Raw genomic sequence first — 18,610 nt, 5'->3', positions numbered from 1 at the left:
CCACGTCAGCGATGGGATTCCCGCTTCTGTGCATCCCTACATGTATCCTCATTTAATGGGGGGGGGAGGGAATCCCCGTACGCATAGTCTTTGGAGAGAATTATTTATTATATGTTATTGTCTGGATACCGTGGTTATGAGCCGTCATTCTTCTCAGCCGTAGAAGATCATTAATAGAGGAAGGATCTAGATGTACAGTGGGGAGGGGCTTGCTCAGGGTTTGATTGCGATGATGGAGAATACAATATCAATCATGCTTTAGGGATGATGAAATGTGCAGCAGCAAATCTAAGTGTCATATATCATAAGGAGGATTTTGTCAAACATCGTATTTCATTCAGCTGACACAGAGCCATCAAACATCTCAGAGTCAGTGTCAGCCTGGCTGCATAAATTTGGTGTCGATTTTATTGCTATTTTGTTAATGAAATCTAAACATTAAATATATTGTAATGAAACCGTGGAATAAGTAGGCTTCCACCTGCTGTGGGCCTCAAAGAAAACAGAGTGGAATGAATGATAATTCCTGAGCCCAGTGGGGGAAAAAAACAAAAACCTGTTAAAGTCATCTAAGGCATGCTCACTACGCGTCTTCTCCTCGAATATAGTTTTCCTGGGAATCTATGTCGCGATAAGTCATAGATCCTTCTCTGGAAGCCAGGATTGATCGATTGATTGATTTTTTTTAATGTTATTGAGTAGAGTAAACCAAAGCTAACGCTTTGTTTCTTTGATTTCACGATAACACAGAGAAGACAAAAAGGGGTCAAACCCCAGAGTCCTGCCTGGTGAAATGCATGAAGTTAGAAGCTAAACGAAACTCCAAAATGGCAGTGTAGCCAATCCAGCTTCATTCTGTAAGCATTTATTTGTCTCCAGTCCTGTGCTGGGTACTCCACTGGTGAATTGCCTCATCGAGACTTCATTACATTTGTGTTCAGGATTTCAAGAAAATTTCTACTTTCCCCCAACCCATCCTATGCAGAAAGACCCGTCCCAGTTAGGGGACCAGCACGGGAGACCCTGGTGTGCCTTTTTGCTCATAGGGGATTTGATGCCTAGAGAGCTGGATGCCCAGGTGTCAGGGCAGGCTCAGCTCCCCGAGGGCGGGGACTCCAGACGCTGTGTTCCTGCTCCCTCAAGCGTCCCACAGACCCTCTGAGTGAGTGAATATCACAGAGAAGTCCAGCGATGGAGCAAAAAACCCAAGACAGACATTTGGGCCAATGACGGGATTTTTAACAAGCTACGGCCAGACTTGCCTAATGATTAGTACAAGATATAAAATTGAAAATGATGTCGTCTATAAACTGGATTTTGCCTTAAAGGAAACAGACATACATGTAAACAAGGATACGGGATAACGTTTCATTTTTTTCAAGCTGTGTCTGTTCCAGCAAAGGGTGAATCCCTTCTAAGCTTATCTAACTGTCGCAGAAGCAATCAGAGAGCTCATCAGATTCTGGCCTAGAATTCTTCTTTATAAAGGTGGAGAAAATTATGCCTACTAAGAATTCCATTTCAGTTCAATCTGCTCTCAGCTCTGTAGAGCATCTGAAGTGGGAACAATAGAGAGGAATCAGGAGAGCTTTACGAATAAAAGAAATTGGGTGAGCTCAGGTGGGCGCCCTTCCGTTTTTAACACTAAGTGGGAATGCTTTGGCAGTGACAGTATTTTTTGCAGCATCAAGCAAAGAAACAAATCATATGAGTTTATTTTCTTGTATTTCAATCTGTGTATCGCTTGTTTTTTTGCCACACTTTCCCCCCCTATGAAAAATAAAGAAGGGAGTTCCCATTGTGGCTCAGCAGTAATGAACCTGATGAGTATCCATGAGGATGAGGGTTTGATCCCTGGCCTCGCTCAGTGGGTTAAGGATCCGGCATTGCCATGAGCTGTGATGCAGGTCGAAGAAGCAGCTCAGATCTGGCGTTGCTGTGGCTATGGTGGAGGCCGGCACCTGCAGCTCTGATTTGACCCTTATTAGCCTGGAAACTTCCATAGGCTGCGGGTTCGGCCCTAAAAAGAAAAAAAGAAGAAAGACATTTTCTTTTTTCAAAAATGTGCATATAGAAGCAAGACTCAGAAACAGCTTTATTTTTCCCTCAATGGTGTATTTTCAATCCAGAAAGAAACTACCACTGGGAGAAGACTTGGTACCCTGTCACAGTACCGTATAACCCTGCCACACTCCCTAAACACACAATAATTAGAAGGATCTGTTAATAATAGAACCCACACTGTCTTCCTGTAATCATTATAAAAGCAAAGGGAAACATTCTAAAAAAACCTATTTTGAATATTGTAATTATTAGTTACATTGATGATACATATCAAGGACAGAGGAAATCGCCCATGAGTGAGAAAGTTATCATTTATATAATTCAACCACTTTTCCAGACTTTTGTTTGCTGTGTAGTAACTGGGCGATGCTGGGGGGGTGAGGGGGCAAGCCTTCCTATTCAAACCATTCCCATTATTTGGCTATTTATTCTGTAGGTCTCTGCATTTTGCAGCCATTCTGCCTGGGACATTAGAGTCCACGTAAATATTTGCCATTCGTTTTCTATCGGGCTGAAGGAAGATCAAAAGGTTTTATGATTTATGTTAACTTGGCAAAGAACTAGTCAAACGCGTACCTGTGAGGGTGGGTGGTGAAGACTTCTTATCTCTTTTACTGCCTGCTCGGAGCATAGCATTCCAAAAGCGCATAAGACGTATCAAAATGCATTTTCTGAGCAGGATTTATTATTAATGCATATTATTCTGTCTTTGGTCACCTTACAATTTATTTTATTAATAACAGGGACCTCCAGAGCCGAGAACAAAATACATGCTGCTTATTCAAAGGGCCTTGCAGGCAAGAATAAAACATATGCGGCTTTTGCAAAGACCCACGTCCTTATCCGTATCTGTGTTTGTATCTACCAACAAGGGCGGGCAGGTGCCCTTCAGCATGGTGACACAGGCACTGTTGATTAATTACCTGATGTGTCTACTCACACAATCGGTCTTCCACCAACTGGAAGTGATTTTTTCCCCGCCTAAGTTTGAAATAACCCTGGAGTAAATTATTTCCTCACTTTGGTGGTGCAAAGAGGACGGGCTGCTGAGTGCTTCCTCTTTGAATGGGCTCAAGCCTTTGTCCGTCTTTATCGTCTGCACACAGGCACCGAGGGGTCGCGGGGCCGCAGTGGGGTCCTTGGGGCTGAGGTTTTCGTGGCGATAACCTAGGCGTCCCAGGCTTTGCCCTTTAGCTCGGCCTTTCAGACTGTTTAATGAAGCAAAGGGCGGCCTCTCCCACTCGCAGAAGCCACAAGGTTTTGCATACACTGTTAGAGCCCTTTTATGAGATTCACCTCCAGTAAGTGTGTTTGAAGAAATTCTTCATGCTTGGGAGAATAAGATGCTCAAAGATGCAAGGGGAGATGTTTCAATTCTTGAGTTTCAGAAGCAGGGCACGTCATTGGAAGTTACAGAGCAAACGTCCCAATTTCCGGAAGTACCAGATTTTAACATTCCCATGGGAGGAAAAAATGCCATGATGGATCTAACAGAAATGCTTCACTTTCAAATGAAAACAGAGAAGAAGCAAAATGGAGGGTGATTATGGGTGAAGGAGTCCCTTTCAGACACATAAGCTGAAATTCGAGTTCAGCTGGGTGGTTCTGCGGGTCCTTATTAAAATAGAGCATGTTGGGGAGAAAAAACTCTTAACAAGTACAGAGTGTTATTATCTTGACCGTTGGGGATGTTTTTAACCGCAATCATTGAAAAGATCGCTTTCACAACCAAAATATTACAGAATTAACTTTGTGGAGACGCGCGAGGCAGTTCTGACGTATTTGGAGAACAACCCAAGGGAACAGTGGGAAGCTCTACAGCCGAACAAGAAAGAGATTGATAAAGAGGACGTGCGGAAGGAGCACAGAATCCGAAATTCTGGAATTCCTGTCGTGGCTCAGTGGTTAATGAATCCGACTAGGAACCATGAGGTTGCAGGTTCGATCCCTGGCCTCACTCAGTGGGTTAAGGATTTAGTGTTGCCAGGAGCTGTGGTGTAGGTTGCAGACGTGGCTCAGATTCCGTGTTGCTGTGGCTGTGGTGTAGGCTGGCGGCTACAGCTCCAATTAGACCCCTTAGCCTGGGAATCTCCATATGCCACAGGAGCGGCCCTAGAAAACACAAAAAGATTAAAAAAAAAAAAAAAAAGAATACGAAATTCCACCATCCGTAAAGCACTCACCAGGGGGCAGACATCCAGAGGACAGAGCCTGTGATTTGTCTTTTCCTAGATGATGGGGCTTCTGCTCTCAGCCTCGTGTACACATCTCAGGGTGCGTGTGAGCGGCCCTAACAGGAAAAGGAGAAGGGGAAAGAGGATCCGTCCTTTGCGAGCAGATCCAAGCCTCTTGTGAACCCGCAGAATTCTCTCAGAAGTTAGTAGCAGGCAGTAATGAACATGTCTTATCAAGGGATACACAGTGAATTTCATCACCTGATAGGAACCAGTTGATACAGACAAGAATGCTTTAGTGGGGGAGTTCCCACTGTGGCTCATGGCTGGTATCCATGAGGACGCAGGTTCGATCCCTGGCCTTGTTCAGTGGGTTACGGATCCTGGTTTGCCATGAGCTGTGGTGTAGGTCACAGATGCCGCTTGGATCCTGTGTTGCTGTGGCTGTGGTGTAGGCCAGCAGCTGTAGTTCCAATTCAGCCCCTAGCCTGGGAACCTCCCTATGCTGTGGGTGCAGCCCTAAAAAGACAAAAAAAAAAAAAAAAAAAATTGTATTTAATAGAACAAACAAATGAAGGAAATGGCTTTGTAAAAGACATTGCTTCTTCCACTAAATTCCTTTTAAACCATCCATTTTAAAACACTCTAAAATATCATATAAATAGGTAGGTTATAAAGTGTAAATAAGGAATCCATCCTGCAACAGATGATAGATTAATTTATGCTTTCGAGCCGTCATCATGTACTTCTCGTCTTAATGATTCCCCCAGAGGCATCTGGCTATTGATGTAGTTAGGTCAGTGGTTTGCAACTGAAATGATTTTGCTGATGATTGAGCACAAAACTTTATTTGAAAGTCAGCACAACCCCCAAAGCTATGGAAGGTGCATGGATCGGGTCGTTGTCACCACCTCGAGAGTGTCCCATTGGACCTGGCCGTGTAAAGGGTTGGTGTTATTTAGAGTGTCACCGTCCTTTGGTTTGAGAACGGGTAGGAGTGGCTAGAATGACCTGTTTCAGTTCTGTGACTTTCTGAAAGTCAATGCTGGTGGTGATAATTTTAGGTAAATAAAACCTTCATTGGTCCTAAGAACTTGGACATTAATTCTTTCCGAAGAATTATTCACCCGGTGCAGCCAAAATGTGTGATTTAGCATTTTCTCCTACCCGGCTTCCATCTTCCTCCCTTGACGGCTTACTATTCAATTTCATACTTAAACCCTCTGTAATTCAAAAGAGTGTAATGAATGTCTTAAAACCTAACCACAATAAATAAAAATGTATTTGGACGATTCTAATATAAATTGTATCTATAAGAAAAGAAAACGCGTTAAAGATCTAGAAATACAGTTTCTAAGTGAAATGAAAAGCGACACTTTGGAGAATAGAACCTTAAAAATCACTTTTTTTTCAATATTCCATCATGCACTTGGTTATTAGTATATTTCACTTTCATGTTTTGCCTCAGCAGAAAATAAATATTTAATAAATGTGATTGACGTTGGGTCTGACTACGATATCATGCCAATAAATTTTGAAGAACCAGCTAACAGCAGAGTACTGAGAAGTGCAATGTCACTTCATCATCGCAGAACTAAAAATACAGTTTCAATTTTTCATGACGTTTAACCATCCTTTTCTGAACTCAATGAATCTAAAATATGTGGTTTGACAAAAGTAATTAAAGTGTGGACATTTTGAGTTATTTTGATATTTGAAATGAGAGCTTGTCTGCCTTACCATTCCTCATCCATCAACCTTCTTTTTTTTTTAACTTGAAGTGACCTTAAAGTGACTAAGACACAGTCACCTTGCAGACTGGTTCTAAAACTTGATAGCAGTCCTCATTTGTTTCGGTGAGATTTCCTTGACGGGTAAAATAAAGCCTCAGACTCATGCATCTTCACTGGGAACTGGGGGCATTGGGGGGATCTGGGCACAAAGGCACTACTTTGATGGATCATACAGACATGACCAAGAAGTCGCCTCATTGCTGGTTCCAGAAACATCTTGGGAAAAGAAGCAAAAGACATGTCATTCTCGAAACAACACACATGATCTTACTCATGAGAAACTTGAAAAAATATGCACGATCTTACCTGTTATAAACCTAATTAGAAGTGGTGTGTCAGGGACCTCATCAAATATCCTCATAACACGTCCATGTTATGCTTATGAGACCCTGTCTTCTTTCGAGTTGCCAGTCTGAAAACAATTCATAGCAGTAACACTACGCAAGTTATTTTGATTACCAAATTATTGACGTGATGTCAGCGGTGTGCAAAGTCAATGCTGGGTGTCCAAAGGGGAAGGACATACTTATAACCGCACAGACGGATCTTAGTTGTCACATAAGAGATGGCTGGTATATTCAAGAGCTGGACCGACCTTCCTCTACAACAGCGCTGCTCCAACTGTGGTGCCCAGATCAGCAGCATCAGCTTTACCTGGGATCTTGCTAGAAATGCAAATTCTTGAGCTCACCCCAGACCCACTGAGTCAGAATCTTGGGGTGGGACCCAGAAATCTGCATTTGAATAAACCCTGCAGGTGATTCTGATGCCTGCTAGAGTTTGAGAATGTCAGTCCTCTAGCAGTGGGTCTCAAAGTATGACTGCAGGACCCTGGAGGGAACCCCGAAATCTTTTAGATCTGCCAGATCAACCACTTTTATAATAATACTAAGGTGTTATGTGCATTTTATGCTGTGTTAACATTTGCCCTCTTGGGGTAAAAGCAAGGATCGATGACCCTACTGATTCTTTAGTGCCAATTAAAGCAGTGACACCAAATTGTACTTGGAGTCAATATATTTTTTACTGGCACAAGCATGCAGTTCAAAAGGTTAATTTCACTTAAATATGATTACTCAGCAAAAAAATAATTTTATTTAAACTCGACCCTTGAATAGTATTTTTTTTTATTTTTCTGTGTGATGGATGGGACGTATCCACGGAGCACCTCTGTTGCAAATCAAAGTTGGGTGGTTACCTAAAGGAAAAGTACCACCAGCACTGGGTTGTGAGCTGGAATAGTAGTTTTTTTTTTTTTCATGGAACAATATTTTTGCTTGAAAGAGCAACGGACAGACATGGTTATTCAGACGTGTGTGTCCGGCAGACATTTTCTCCAAGATGGATAAAGTGAGGTCCTCGGCACAAGAGAAACAATTGACAGTATTTGTTGCCAAACGCTGAGTTGAGAGCAAAAATGAGAACTTTGAGCATCTGGCGTTTGCCCTTGGAGCGGAATGGTTTTCCAATACTCAGGGTTTTCTGATTAGACCAGTGATGATGGTAACAATAGGATTTTAAAAGTATCAATGGGAATATGTCTTAGCTGTGTAATTTATCAAAGCATGCACCAGTAAAAATCCAACCGAACTGTAAGCTAGTCCCAAGGCTTTAAAGTAGCAGAACGGGCAGGGTTCACCCTACGATCTCAGGTTCTGTGGTTCACCTGAACTTTCTGAAACAATCATTTGTCGAGTTTTGTTGACAAGTCAAACAAGAACATCCAGAATTATCTGAAAAGACTGTTCTAGTACTCTTCTCTCCTTAAACGTCATTTTTGTGTGAGGCCAGATTTTTTTCCCCTCCTCTTAAACCAAAAGAGGGGATCACAGTAGGTCAAACACAAAAGTGGATATGAGAATCCCAGCTTTCTATTGTTTTTTTTTAGGACCACACCCATGGCACATAGAAGGTCCCAGGCTGGGGTCAAATCAGAGCTGCAGCTGCCGGCCTACACCAGAGCCACAGCAGCTCAGGATCCGAGCTGAATCTTCGACATACACCACTGAGGAAAAGTACCACTCGTGGTAACGCCAGATCCTTAACCTACTGAGCAAGGCCAGGCATCGAACATGCGTCCTCATGGATACTAGTCAGATTTGTTTCTGCTGAGCTCTTTAACCCCTCCCAGCTTTCTAGTAAACCTGACATGAAAGAGATTTGCAGTGTATAAAACAATGTCATGCTTCTCACTTTCTTGTGTGTTGGGAAATAAAGTTGCTTTTCATGTGTGTATGTTGTCTGTCTGTCTCTCTCTCTCTGTATATTGAGAGTGTTCATTCTCTACACCCATTATCACACCTGCTCAATAATGGCAGGAGTTTATTCTCTTTGATTTACTGCTCCATCTCCAGCACCTCGAACAAGCTACAACATGCAGTAGGGCTCAGCAAATACTTGGCGGTTGCAGAAATGACTGCGGAAGTGAAAGGAAAGGCAGAGAAAGAATGAAAGGAGAGAAAGAGCCAAGGTGGCCTCGTAGAAACTTGTCACTTTTTCCAGGCCAGTATTTTATAAAAAATTATTGATGGAAAATCATTTTATAAGAATTAGGGAGTGTGATCTACCTTCAACTTACTGCCAACTTTTGAATTATGCAGCATTTCTTTCTGTTACTGACTTTCAGAACACAACATCCCACTAAATTTGGAGGTTTTATACCAAAATAAGATTATATGACTCTCTATATACATATTCTTTAGAATGAATATTATATAAGTTCAAGGTGTTACCTTTATAATTATTTTCTTTCCCTTATGTTGCTTTGAATAATTTTATTCAAACCAGTGACAGCTTGCAATGTCTTCGCACAAAGTGATAAGCCATCTTTTGAAATCTAAAAGACATGTTTTCTGGAAAATACACATTTCTGAAAAAATCCATCATATGAATATTATATTTCTTTCTTTGGAAGATGCCATTTGAAAGCTGACAGAGACCTTTACAAGGGCTTGATTTGCTATTTTCTATAGAAAAAACCTTCTGAGGATTTGCTAGCTGCTCTCAGAATGAAGAGTAATTGTATAATGCTTCATGTTTACAACAGAGAATTGCTGTTTTGTCATTTAGACATGCAACACTGCTGTTCTACACAATGCAATGCAGGGGAAAAGATTCAATAATCATTTCTTAACTAGTATTAATTTGACTGACAATAAACCGTAGGGTGCAACAAGAAAAAAAGGATAAAACATCCCCAGAACTGATGTTTTCAATTCCACATTCTCGAAATGAATAAAATACATAAATACTTAGAATGAACCTGATGCAGAAAATTCCAAATGCCAAGCAAACATTCTTTCGTTAATCGTTATAACCAGGTGGCAGGCAGACAATATCATTTCACTGTGCAAGACGCGAAAGGAAAAGAGAGACCTTCAGATAAGGAGCTAAGAATAGACTCGTAATGATAGTCACCTGGTGGCTGCCTGTCAACTTCTATTTTGAAAACCCTTTACACGCATCCTTGTATTAGTTCTGCCTCTTAACATCATCATGACCAATATTTACTTTCACAAACTTCTAAAGGAGTCATCGCCCCATTGCCTCCCAAAGGTTTGGCTCCCGGAGCTCCCACCGTGGCGCAGCAGAAACGAATCCGACTAGGAGCTATGAGGATGTGGCTTCGATCCCTGGCCTCACTCAGTGGGTTAAGGATCCGGCCTTGCTGTGAGCTGTGGTGTAGGTCACAGACGTGGCTCGGATCCTGCGTTACTGTGGCTGTGGTGTAGGCCAGCGGCTACAGCTCTGATTGGACCCCTAGCCTAGGAACCTCCATGTGCCGCGGGAGCGGCCCTAAAAAGCCAAAAAAAAAAAAAAAAAAGAGTTTGGCTCCCAAAAGTTCAAAAAGACATTGGACTCAGAGTAGGAGACAGACGTTAACTTGGTCTTCGCTATACATCATTCTGTGAAATCTTAAAAATTCTGCATTCATAGTTTATCTTATTTCGAAGTAAGTGGAGTGTCCATTCATCATTTTCCCCATCGCCGTTAATGTTTGGTAGAAGGTAAGGCCGTGAGTGGCCTGATGTGTCCCCTGGGACATCAGGACTTAATGCTGTATGTTGTCCACGCGTGAATGGTGGAGCCAGAGGTGACAACATTTACGTGGGAAGCCAAGTCTCTGCAGCAGCTTCCAGCACTGACCAGGGCATCCACACTTGTGTACAACCCGGTAGAAGCATCAACCGTATTTTTGAGGATAACCATGAGGAACCCATTTCCCCAGGGATAGAAATCAGCAAAGAGATTGGGCAAAAAAAAGACTCACTTGAAGGGCTGCCCCAGTCTCCACGTCAAGGTCAAAAGTCAAGGAGGATTTAGTTACAATACCCAGAAAGGCACCTACCTCCCAGGAGAAGGCTTCTGTAATCATGTGAGAAAGTAAGAGCAGAAAGAAACAAATTTGTTTAAATTAGATGCTGATACAAGCCCCACAGAGGCTCTCGCGATTTGCCATTTAAAACAGAAAGACAAAAAAAAAAAAAAAATTAAAAAAACAAAAACAAAAACAGAAAGAAGGAAGAGGGCGGGCCGTGCTGACTTCCTTCAAGACTCAGCAAGCTGGACTGAGGCAGAAATCGCCCATAAGGACTTCTGGTCTCCGATGTCAGGGAACACACGTGTGGGTCCTGACTCTCAGCCTTGTCTGACCCTCACTGCACGTGGAAAGCAGCCCGGCGTCTGCTGGTGCGCAGGTGCTGAGCAGGTCTCAGCCTCCGTGGACTCACTGGTAACACAGACAAGGCCTGTAAGAACCCGGCTTGTTCCAGCCCAATCCTGGTGCCAACAGGAGCATGGAGACTCCTCACGGGGCCACTCAGAACTCCCACTTGGTGAAGAAAACCTTCCCGAATGTTCCACACGCCAGGAGAGGGGCCCTGCGGCTGCGTCTTCATGTATCAGGTTAGCTGGCAGCTCATTTCCAGTCCTGGTAAGTACTTAACGCATATGAATGAGAATGGAGGCATTTCCTATTAAAAATCGGCTTCCTTTAATTAGAATTTTTTATACTCGAGTCCCTTGGTTTATGAACCCTGGTGATAGATGGAGCTTCTTTTAGATAATTGCTTGGGATGAGTGAATACCCCAATATTTATTTTGCAGGGATGTCAGTGAATTATGAATGGATGTAAAGTGTTGCACTGGGCAAGCACTGTAATTAATAAAGCCAGTTTCCCATGGTTTTGTAAGAGCCAGAGCGATGCTGGGGCCCTGTGGTCCTGTAACTGATACACATAACAGATTTTAGAGGCCGTCGTGAACAAAGCACAGGCAAGGGGGAGAGAGCTGGCTGGACTCTGGAACAACCCCTTTTTATCTGAGTGTCTCTTCTCCCCTCCCCTTGATAAAGAGACCACAGCAACACCTTTACATAAAACAGCCTTTCCACCCCAGGCTCTGAGAGCTTAATCTCTAGCGTTTGCTGACAATGGCTTAACAGATGACCCCTCCTGGGAATTTCCTTGGGAGGTAAATATTCCTAAACCACAAACATGTCCAGTCTAGGGCTAGTCTGTCCACGTTGCATACCAACTGATAAAATACCCAAACATCTCCATTCATTTTGGTAAATAGCAGCTGCTCCAATGTCTTACCCAGAGATTGTGGGATCTCATCCCTCCGTAGTAACTAAAGAGTTAATGTCCACCCAGAGGCTTTAGGTCCGGCCCCAGATATCAGCCTGGCCTCCGTCTTTATCAGAAATTTCTTATGCTTTCCTCGTTGTTAAATATTTGGCTTTTGGGTGCCTCGCTCCATCCTCAAAGCTTACGTGCTTGAATTTTGCCCACAACAGCTCGGAGCAGAATGCTATTTGGGGACTGCCGCAATGCCAGGGCACCTTTTTATTCACCCTGTAGGCAGCCCTCTACCTGGACAGTCTCGAGTGGGGAAGGGGAAGGCAAGGAGCCATCGTAATCTTGAAATATGTTAAGTTTTGGTGCCGTAGGAATGTGATGCTAACTCCCCTCCAGGTTCAGTGTTTTCCTGGTTAATAAGTCACACGAGGAGTTCCCTTCGTGGCTCAGTGGTAGTGAATCTGACTAGTATCCATGAGGACTAGTTCGATCCCTGGCCTCGCTCGGTGGGTTAAGGATCTGACATTGCCTTAAGCTGTGGTGTAGGTTGCAGATGCAGCTTGGATTCTGCATTGCTGTGGCTGTGGCGTAGGCCAACAGCAGTAGCTCCAATTGGACCCCCGAGCCTGAGAACTTCCATACTCAACAGGTGCGGCCCTAAAAAAAAGGAAAAGTCACAGGAGCACAACCACTCTCCTAGGTACTGCGATAAGTGTATACTTTATGTTACTTAATCCTCATATGAGTGAATATATTGTAATGCCCATTTTACAGATGAGTACAATAGTTTTTCCTCTCTTCAATGGAATGTGGGCTGTCACCCCTATTCTAAGAAGGTTCCAAGATTCCTGCCCCCTTTTGTACATACCCTGTATAATCTGACTCCTTGGTGCTTGACCAAGACCCATAAATATGATGAAATCTCACTCTCATTATTAGGTTACATTATATGGTAAAAGGGAAGAGATTTGCAGATGCTGTTAGGCCCCTAATCTGTTCATTTTAAATTACTCAAAAGGTGGAGATTATTCGGAATACATCTAATGGTGTCAGGTAAGCACTTTAAAAGATATCTAGAGGAGTTCCCTGGTGGCTCAGTGGGTTAAGGATCTGGCATTGCCACTGCTGTGTCTGTGGTCACAGACTTCTGCATGCTGCAGGCACGGCCAAAAAAAAAAAAAAAAAAAAAAGAAAGAGAGAGAGGATCTAGAGAACAGAGTACGAAGTCAGAGAGACTCAGGGCCACAGCAGACTCTCCCTATGGGCCTCAAGGAGGGAAGCGGCCATGGTGTAGAGGGTCCACAGCAGAGAGGGTCACGCAGCCTCTCAGAGCTGAGGAGCACAACCCCAAGAGCCGAATTCTGCCAACAGAGGACTCAGGTGAGAACCAGGAGCCGCAGATGAGATCACAGGCCCGGCCACCACCTCGACTCGCACCCTGATGAGGACTTGAGGTGGGGACCTTGTCCACATGTCAGACCCACGGAAACCGCGAGAGTGAGTGTGTGCTGTGTCAAGTGCTAAGTGTGGTAATTTGACCTGCAGCGGTAGGGGGCGCTCCTGGGCCCCAGAGATTGTCTACAGGAAGATGATATAGAGACACTGCGAGACAGTGGGTGAGACGCACACAAGTCGTCTTCAACTTGACTACGAGAAGAAAACCCATAGCATTCCAGCATTCCATACATACTCAGCATTTGTTAGTTTGGAGTTCCCTTGTGGTGCAGCGGGTTAAGAATCTGGCATTGTTACTGCAGCAGCTTGGGTCACTGCTGTGGTATGGGTTTGATCCCTGGCCTAGGAACTTCCATATGCTGCAGGCATATATGTATATAAGTTAATAGGTTAATGGATACCCACACTTCACCTAAACATTAATCAATAGACATTCAGGCTTAAATTTAATCTAGCAAATATATGATAACTATTACACGTCAATCAGTAAACTAAATGATATTAAAATTTCCATAGCAAAACAAACAAACAAACAAACAAAAAACCAAAAACAAAGGGAATAGCTGTGAGCCCCATGGATCGTTAAAGATTACCTGACTATTTATTATAATTAAGTTAGTAAAAATTTAGTCAACTATATCAGGAAGGGTGGAGTGATTGGTAAGCCAATGAGCCCACACTGGGTTAAACTGATAATTGTTGGGCAACCTGAAAGTAGGTCAAAGGTAACTGAGTTTTTCTATTTGGATTCAATATTGTTGTGTAGCATCTATGTAGGATGATTCAAATAATGCTTTCCTTTGAAGGAAACAAATGATGGACACAAATGACATCACCGAATACGGGTACCAGAACCATCAGAAGTTTTCTGCATTACATTGAATCTGGCTTGAAGCCTTTGAGATATGAGATCTGCCCAATATCCGTCATCATGAGGGACCCACAGGTAGAGATCAGGGCAGGTGAGCTCACGAACTTAGAGAAAAGACATCTAGCTGCCAAGGCAGCGTTGTAAATCCAGCTACTCATTGCTCAAGCACAAGCCTTCCTTCAAGACCGGCAACTCCTCTCTCCTCACAGCCCGCAAAGAGGCAGGATTGTTCTGCTGCAGCTCCAGTATGTCTGCTTTTGAGACCCTCTCCACCAGAATCCTCGGGGTACCCTGGCATGTCCTCATCTAGACAACTGGATAATGCGCAAACATCATGTTCTGCCAAGAGTTTAGAAGTAGACGGGGGTTAGAGATGTCTCTCCACCTTGCTACCAAGTCAGGTCCCTTTGGGGACAGGAAGTGAAGAGCTATTAGTGTTTACAACTGGACAACAGGCATAAACCAAAACTGTGCAGGCAGAGAAGGTCCTACGTCACTGCCTTCATGAGGGAAATTGATCTCAGCAAAACCTGGCTACACTTGCAGACACTTGACGGCAAACAAAACAGACAGAACTTGTTAGGTGAGTAGTAATCCAGGCTCTTTCTTTTTGGTGATCTGAAAAATCTAGAACTAAAGATTCCGTGGGCAAACACCGCAGGGTTGTAATGGCCTCAGATAGCCAAGCAGAGTTGGGTTGGAGCAGGAGGCTTCACATGACCAAACGTTGGAGTCTAGACACAGTGAACCTCTGACCAGGGATGGAACAGGGGTTTACTCTCTGGAACATCACTCCTAAGAGTACAGGGTGGAGGTTCTTCTGGATTCTTAGAACCCATCCATGCAAGATCAGGAATCACTTAGAAATAGAGTCAACCCTTGGGTTAGGGTTAGGGTTAGGGTTAGGGTTTTTGGCTGCCCCTTGCATCCCAGTACTCCAGAAACTCCACTGAGCCTGTTGCACCACAGCAGGAACTCCCATCCCTTGGGTCTTGAATACCAGTATTATGGATTGAATTGTGTCCCCCAGAAAGATGGGTTGGAGTCCTAACTCTCAGTAGCTCAGAATGTGACCTTATTTGTAGATGAGCTTTTACAGAGGCAATCAAGTCAAAATGAAGACTTTAGGCTGGACCTTAACCCAACATGACAGGTATCCTTATAAAACAGGGACATTTGGAAATAGAGACAGACATGCACACACTGTGGGAAGAGGAAGGCAGAGATTGGGGTGACGCTTCTATAAGCCAAGAAATACCCATGGATTGCCAGCACTGCCCCAGAAGCCAGGAGAGATCAAGGAAGGTTTCTACCCAGATTCTTAAGGGTCCATGGCTCTGCTGACACCTTGATTTCATACTTTTAGCCTCCAGAATTGTGAGGCAGTAAATTTCTGAAGCAATAAATTTTAAGGCACCAGGTTTGTGGCCCTTTATTACAGCAACCCTGAGAAACTAATACAGCCACATTCACCAACAAACCAGTAGTCACAATTAAAGTGAGCACATTTGGAAAATGGAGGGCGTACACATGGAGTGGCTCCAAGTTCCAAGTACCTCTGAGCACACACAAAGTGACCCACCACTGCGAGAGGGAAGGGCTTGACTGTGCAAAGGAGAAACTGATGGAGCGAGTAAGGAGAAATGAAAATGAGTGACAGGAGACAATTGCCTGACTAAGATGTGTCCCTTGTCGACACTTTTCAGGAAACAAACATGGTTCGAGGATTTTCCCGTCATGGGACAGGCTGGGTGATCATGGCATAGGCTCTCCTAGAATATGCAAACTCTGCGGATGTGTTCTTATCAGAGCAAAGCCAAAATTATACCACGTTCTTTCACTCAGACTTACACTAGTCACGCAGGTCATTGGGACCTCTTCCCATCCCTTGATGTCACTGATATCCTGGAACCATGGATGTTATGGTGATTGGTTTCCACCTTTATTACCGTCATCCTCAGCCTGTGACTTTTCCTCCCACACCCAGGGATGTGGGATCCCCCTGGGGAAATGCCCTCACTTTCCAGCCCTGATACATGAATAACCAATTTCAGAGTGAATCCTTATCTCTTTCTCTATGGTCAGGGAAGAAAGTATCACTTCTCCTCTCTTAGTTGTTAGCTCTCTGTATGCATTTCACCAATAAGTATCTATTGATTTTCTGCTTTAAGCCAGACACTGTTCCAGGCACGATAAATGAAAAATACCTCTGTACTCAGGGAACTTCCAGCTCTTTGAATGGACAGAAAAAATTGAAATTAAAGTCCTGTGATGGCTTTAAATAGAAGATACAAGGGAAGTATTTTATCCATACACCATAAACATAATTTTTAAGCAAGTGACCTAGATCCCTTTTCCTCCTATATCCTCTAAGCTTCTCTGTAATTATCTCCACTCTCCCCTTTATTCATTTCATTTCTTGACTTCACTTCATTATTCTCTCATTAAAAATTGGATGCAAACTCATTATTTTAGAATATATAAACAAGAAAATATCCCAACTTTGTAACATAACCCGTGTGTTTTACATTTCAGTATTTATTAGCCTGCCTCTGGGGAGAGAAAACATTTTAAATTGAATCATATAATACACACAGTTCTAAACTCTTTTTCTTTTGCCTAAGACCGTATCTTATATGTCATTAGATGACCTTCCTGCACACATCGTACGTGCGTGTGCCATTACTAAAGTTATTGTTACACAGTCAGGTGGTCTTCAGATTTTTGCTGATGAAAACAACTCTGATGAATATCTGTTCTTGAATGCAAATTTTTTGCACATCTCTGATTGTTTCCTTCAGATTTTCTGGATCCATATGCATATATAGTTATAATTATGCTAACTGATGTGGCTTAATATTCATGCAAAGATTTTTTTTTAGCCATTTATTCTAGCCCTTTAAAGAGTGACCTCCTTTAATTGAAATGTATAATGACCCATTCCAGTTTCTTACGTGGAAGGAGGGAAACAGAAGGAGCACGGATCATAAAGAGACCTTTCTGAATGGCCCTTAAAATTAAGTCAGAACTTGGCAGTGTTCTTGGGTTTTCATTATACTTCTCCACCAGGGCAGAGATGTGAGTACTCTCTGCATGTTCTTTTCCAGATGCGCCCCCTTTTTCCTTTCCTGCTGTTGGTTACTTTCTCTGTTTTCATTGTGTCTGTATATTTATTCATGGCCCCTTATGGTTTTCACCTCTTCAAAACTTGTGCTTATCATGGCACATTTTGGACCTGGCTCCCCCTCCACTGCCCAGAATAGCCTGCTGCTGTTTATAGTGGGTTTTGTTCCTCTTTCTGAAAGATAGTATCCATTCTCAGGCTCCCATTACCATTAACATGAGTAACAAGTCATTGCCCTTCTGCTTTCTAGAGCTCCATGTACAACTACCTACTATGTGTAGTCTCTCTCTCTCTTTTTTGTTTTGTTTTGTTTTGTTTTGTTTTTTTCGGACACACCTGCAGCATATGGAGGAGGTTCTCAGGCTAAGGCTGAATCAGAGCTGTAGCCACTGGCTTACACCACAACCACAGCAATGCCAGTTATGAGCCGCATCTGTGACCTACACCCCAGGTCATGGCAACGCCGGATCCTTAACCCATTGAGTGAGGCCAGGGATCGAACCTGCGTCCTCATGGATCCCAGTCAGATTCGTTTCTGCTGAACCACAATGGGAACTCTTGCAGTGTGTAGTCTTTAATGCCTCCCTTAAATCATGGTCTACCTACTATATCCTGCATCTCCATTGATACCCTCATTGTCAACCAGCCTTCCAAACTAGAAACGCGTGAACACCCAAATTGTATCCATTCTCTGTGGATTCTTCATGTGGGCCACTCTGTTCCCCTCACTCTAACACCGTGTGGATTTGGTATTTCCCCTCTCAACTATTAGAACATATTCCATCAAGATTTACTGACAGTGACCCTGATTTCCAAACCTGCGTCACTCAGTCCCTTTCCCACCTTGCTGTCAAAATCAGCTTTCAACAAACAATTGAACGGATAACTCCCGTGCTTACGATGCTTTGTCGGCTTCCAGGATGTGAGATGCAGACTCCGTTCAACAGGACCTTCACCTCAGCCGACGGCGCCTTCTTTGGGCATCTCTTTCCACTCCTTTTGACATACCCTCCCCTGACGCCACCACCCTCCTGGGAACTGTCAGCTTTTTCACACCTCACACGTGCCCTGGGCATGACCAGGGTCCACCCACGCCCTTCTTACTTGTGTCTTTGCCAGGAAAACTCCTAGGAAAGGCTCCATTCAAACTGTGCTCCCCTGATGGAGGCTTCCCAAGTCTGAGGGCGGAAACGTGGTTACAGCCGGTGTTTCTTTACGGTGGTACAGGTTTATGGCTTTGTGATGACCAGGCTATATGGTCACATTTCTCACTCTTACCTTTCCCACTGGACGTTAAACTCCTGGAGACCGTTTTCCCTTGGCTTTCCCATCTCCAACGGTCAGCATGGCGCCTCCCACAGAGCAAAGCTTCATAAGCATTTGACAAATGGCCGAGACACTAATAAAGACATAATACACAAAATACATAGCATATACAAGTTATACATAATAAAATATTATATGTATAATGATAAGCAATTTTTGAGGTGCATGTGTTGAACCAGACCTCGTTATTTACACCTAAACATGTGATATCTGGGTTGCACAAT

At 43.4% G+C, this 18,610-nt stretch overlaps 2 long non-coding RNA genes across 5 annotated transcripts in view; one reads left to right on the top strand and one right to left on the bottom strand.

Annotated features, from left to right (window-relative positions):
- Positions 9,858–18,610, top strand: part of LOC110255855 — a 45,773-nt gene continuing 37,020 nt past the window's right edge. For both annotated transcript variants that reach the window (XR_002336755.1, XR_002336754.1), the window contains exons 1-2: positions 9,858–10,964; positions 13,872–14,519. This is a non-coding gene — a long non-coding RNA (uncharacterized LOC110255855). The remainder of the gene's footprint in view (positions 10,965–13,871; positions 14,520–18,610) is intronic.
- Positions 17,548–18,610, bottom strand: part of LOC106505351 — a 58,809-nt gene continuing 57,746 nt past the window's right edge. For all 3 annotated transcript variants that reach the window (XR_002336756.1, XR_002336757.1, XR_002336758.1), the window contains one exon: positions 17,548–18,459. This is a non-coding gene — a long non-coding RNA (uncharacterized LOC106505351). The remainder of the gene's footprint in view (positions 18,460–18,610) is intronic.

This window comes from Sus scrofa, chromosome 11 (genome assembly GCF_000003025.6).
Source record: "Sus scrofa isolate TJ Tabasco breed Duroc chromosome 11, Sscrofa11.1, whole genome shotgun sequence".
Classification (NCBI taxonomy): domain Eukaryota; kingdom Metazoa; phylum Chordata; class Mammalia; order Artiodactyla; family Suidae; genus Sus; species Sus scrofa.
This window is presented reverse-complemented; position numbering and strand designations above follow the sequence as displayed.